Source organism: Fulmarus glacialis, unplaced genomic scaffold, assembly GCF_000690835.1.
Source record: "Fulmarus glacialis isolate BGI_N327 unplaced genomic scaffold, ASM69083v1 scaffold7931, whole genome shotgun sequence".
Taxonomy (NCBI): Eukaryota; Metazoa; Chordata; class Aves; order Procellariiformes; family Procellariidae; genus Fulmarus; species Fulmarus glacialis.
Genome location: NW_009192084.1, coordinates 1 through 4,849, shown reverse-complemented (window position 1 = coordinate 4,849; position 4,849 = coordinate 1).

The window sequence follows — 4,849 nt, the reverse complement described above, 5'->3', positions numbered from 1 at the left end:
GGGGGGGGAAAAGTGTGACTATTCAATTTCAGCAGAGGGCAGAAAGACAATTGTAACATTAGGCATTATTAGGAAATAAAAAGGAGAAGAAAACAGGAGCCACCTTCATATTACAGGATGCATCCATGATGTTGCCTTATTTTGAATATGGTATGGATTTTAGGAGTTAGCAAGACAGAGGCAGATACAAAAACCAGCCTCTTCATCTTCCTTTCTTCTGCTTTATACCCTGAATAACCAGCAATATGGAGTAGTGAGAAGAGGTTAAATAGCCCAGAATTCTTCAGCTTGAAGAAGAAATAATGACTGGAGGTGTACATCTGGGAACAAAAAACTCAAATGTGATGTGGAAAACATAAATAGGAAATGACTGTTTCTCCCAGAGCTCTCCTTCATTCTTACAAGGGGGAGCCCGGTGCAATTACCAGGTAACCGAATTTAAAATAATCGAAAGGAAGTACATTTTAACACAGCACAGAATTAAACTGTGGAAATTGCTGCCTCACAGTACTGGGAACTGCTCACTCTGAACGTTTTGCTACTAAGCATTAGCCTTTGCATACCAGGCGGCTAAAATTCACAGCAATGTATGAGGGAGTAGTGACAGGTCTCTCTGATGTCTATAGGAATTGGTCTCTCCTTTCAAATTTTGCATCAGTCCCCCCACTCCTTACTGCGCCGTTAGTTTGTGGCAGCGCATAAGCTCTCCGGTGTGTACATGCAGCAGGAGCAGCTTTACTTGGAGCTTAATTCCTCAGTTACCCAGCAGTGCCCCAGACAGCGCTATGCTTCAGGATTAGCTGGGCTTAGAGAGTCATGTCCCTGGCTGACAATCCTGGAGTGGCAGACTGGCCAGACCCTGGCTCCCCCGTGGGGCAGGGACAGGGCAGGGAGAGGGTTTCACCCCCACTGCTAAAGCACTCTCCTTCCTACAGAAGGATTTCCTTGTATCTGCTTGGATGGTAGCATGGGTCTATTCCCATTTCTACCGTACTTTTGGTATGTATTTTCCAGAACTCACCGTATACCTATTTATCCTCATTTCTGCCTCTCTTCTAGCTCTAATTTCCCTTCACCTCCCTGCTTTCTCCCAGCCTCACATGCCTAGCAACCTCCGTATAAATAATCTGTATTCTTTTCAAAAACAGTTTTGAGTCCCCTCTGAATAATCTGCTACACTTAGGTTGCATTTCCAAAAATACTAAAGAAATACCACGGCCAGACAGACATGCCATGGCAGCAGATCTTGCTCACATTTTGACCCTGGATAGAGTTCCAGCTTCTGGAAGATGGCTTCAGTTCAGTTGTCATACGTATCCCCTTGAGCTGTTCAGGTCACATGAAACCAGGCTGGTGAGAAACCTCCTTACCCAGCCTTTCTGCTGCTCACTGCTTGGCACACCACACATGCCTTTCAGGGGAGCTCAGCTCGCTCTTTAATGCTGTTCTCCCTGGGGCTTCCTCAGACTGACAGGGAGGGAGCTGTGAGATGGATGTCCAGCCATGGAGGTCAGTGAGGGGGCAGGCGGAGCTGCGGGCACGCTCCCACGCACACTGTGACACGCTGGGCTCAGGGCAGCCTGTATGCTGAGAACAGCATTTCATATCCCCATGAAGTGGCAATGCTGAGCTCAACCGCTGCACTGTCACACACCGCTTGTTCTGAGTCCATCCAAGGATGCGTGAGGGCTGTAGCACAGTTAGGAAAGTCAGCCTTTAAACAAGACTCCCTAAACTTAATTGCATATGGAAGTGACACAAATTCAAGGAGCAGCTCACAGAGATGTATACTGCTCTGGTGTAAGTCCAGCTCTGTGTTAATTATTAAGGAGTGGTACTTTTAGTCAGCATTTGCAATGGATTCCACATGTCTGAAACCTTGTTCCCATGAAAGTTCATCACAATGTCAAGTATTTAATTAATTATAAACTTTATTTTAAAAGTGTTATTGCAATTAGTAGAAATGTTTGTAAAAACCTGTTTGATTCCTTTCCTGCCCTCTCCCTGCTGGGAAGGCTAAACAATCATACGAGTTTTAGCCATGCTTTCTAACATCACAGAGTGCCAAGTTTTCCCAGGACATAAATATAAATCCATAGAAGGGGTGAGGCAGGAAGAGTTGGTTTACAAGAAAATGGAGATTCTTTCAAAGAAACGTGCAAATGTCTTAAGTTAAATTCAACAAATAATCTGCTATTCTGCCAATAAGAAATGTATACTTTTTGAAAAAGTAAATGAAAAAGAAATAATTGCAACACTTGTAATCTTTCTTACAAAAAAAACCCCACCTTAAACATTTGGCGGCTCTTAGTATCATTTGCCTAAATTCGTAGACTAATTTACATTTAAGAGTACATTACCATGACAACTTTTAAATCTTGCTAAATTCTCTCCTTTCTTTCTAATTTTTTTTTTTTTTTTGCTGTACTTTCTTCAAGAAAAGTGATCCGTAGTCTGAAATCTCCTCCACATGCAAGGACCTTCATCCTGCATCTCTAACTCTGAGTGCACTTTTGAGTACTACTGCAACAATGTAGAGTAGGCTTAAATCGTGTTACCTTCGCAATCTTGTTTACGAAGAAAGAGGAAACATATATGTAGAAAGCCAAGAATTAATTGTTAGTATAATTGAAATCTTAAGTCTAATCTAACAATCATTATTGGTCCAGATCTAGTTATTACAGAAAAAGAAAAAACACTTCTCTACAAAAAGAGTTGCAATAATAATAAAAATAACAATACAGTTAAAACTATAATACTCACACTGCCTAGCTTCTTCCCGCTTTCCTGGTGTTATGCTCACCCTGCCACTGCTTCAAGGGATCTTCAGGTTGGCGCCTTCAGTCCGGCGGTAGGGGTGCTAAGGCTGGTCACCAGCACATGGGGTCTTTTGCTGGGAGGAATGTGATGTTGGCAGCTGCATCTTTCTTGCTCTAGGATCCACTTGGGGTCTTTTTTATGTTTGGCAACAGGCTTTCACACCTTGCCGTTTCATCACTGGTTTGCAGCTCCACATGATAACCAAATTTACCAGATATGATGTATCTTGCATATGCTAGAAACTTGTTCTTTGTTCTGTTATCCATAAAAACGTGGTTTTGTCTAACTCTAGGTCTGTATTTCTTTTTAATGGAAAATGTTGATTTGTTTATAGCTGTGGGGTATCCAGTGGCAAGGCTGTGCCTCATTGTTTGTCATCTTTTGCTCCTCCCCACTGCATCCTGTGTCTCCACCTCCCAAGGCCTCTGCTATCACCCCAGGCCTGTATTTCTCCACGCCACATCATTATGTTGGTTGTAAGTATCTTTTTCTGCACAGAACAACTACTTGTTACTCCTGGCTGTACACAGCTACGGTGGTACCATACAAGGCTAAGCAAAAGTAAAGACAAATAATCTATAACCACCTGGTCAGAAGAAAAAATGCTGTTACAGCTAAGCCAAGTTAAAAGAAAACTTGCAGGCAGGTCACCAAATGTTCAGCCAAAGCAAGCTTGGCATGACTCACTGCTGAGGCCTTGCAAACTCAGCACAAGGCACGTGGCCTGTTACTAACAGTGGCAATGTCTGATACAGGGCTACAGGTTACAAGCAGGCAACTGTTGCATCAGCAGAATGCAGTGAGCAATGCGGTAAGTAATGCTGCTGTGTCACATTCCAGCTGCAGTTACAGCAGTGCTGCCCTGCTGACAAAAATAAGGCTGTACAGGTGCAGAGCAGCAACAGCTGGCATCTTAATTACTGCTCATACAATAAAAGACAACAGCTGGCATCTTAATTACTGCTCATACAATAAAAGAACCCAGCCTGGCATTACAGTCTTGCTCCAAGTTGGCTGGGCAGATGCTTGAGTGGAAAAATAGCTTACTGGTGAGATCAGTCTGTTCAATCCAGGGAAGTGAGAAGAGCAGCTCGTTATTAAAATAGAAGGCAAAATGAGGCAATTCCTCCGCCTGTCAAATAACTGGGTAAGTCTTCTCAGAGTGTTTGTTCCACATGCTTTGTTAGATTTGGTTACCTCTCTCCTATGAGAGTAAAAAATTCTTAGCAGGGGAAGTGCTGCTTTCACAAGAACCAAGTGCAAAGCTTTTAAAAATTAATAGTTTATTTTTATAAAAAGGTTGTTGAAACAGCCCAGGTTTCAGACAGATTTTAAATAATACTTTGCATATTTTCAGGAACAACACCTGCCTTTCACTGGAAGCACAATGCGACTAGGTATCTCTCAGTAGCTACAGACGAATTTGTTCCCTGTAAACAGGGAAGGGAAGCAGTAGTCCCTGCTGTGCCTCCAGCCAGGAGGGTTCGAGGCGTAGGTTGGCAGTTGGGAGACAGTGGGTTGTGCTTGGCCAGAGGCCTCTCAAGTGACTTCGACCAAGTGTCCTTTGAAGCTCCCCACCCTGGGCCGCTCCGGAAAGTTCATCCAAACTAATGAAAGGCAGGCTGCATCAGTTAAAAATCCATTAAAAGTGCAGAATGGATGCTAAGCCCATGCTTTAGTTTAATTCACAAATGGGATTGAGTAAAGCGTTTAGCAGCTCTCCCTGACCCAAATCCCCAAAGGCTCACTGTGTTCACTCACGAGCTGTGAGCTTAAACGTCTCTGCAATCCTGCTTCTAGGCCAGGCTGTAAAATGAGGACGCATGTGTTTCCTTGTCGCGGTGATCGGGGCTACACGCGAGACGAAAGGTTCAGGTGGCAGCCTGCCTTTCATCGCTGCCTGCAGACAGCCCGCGTACCCCAGCAAGCACCGGCCTTGTTCCGTCCCCGCTGGCCAGCTCCCCGCGCTGGCTGGGCGGCTCTCCGCTCCCTTCTTCCCGCCTTCGCCTCAGCGCGGCGGCCATCTGCT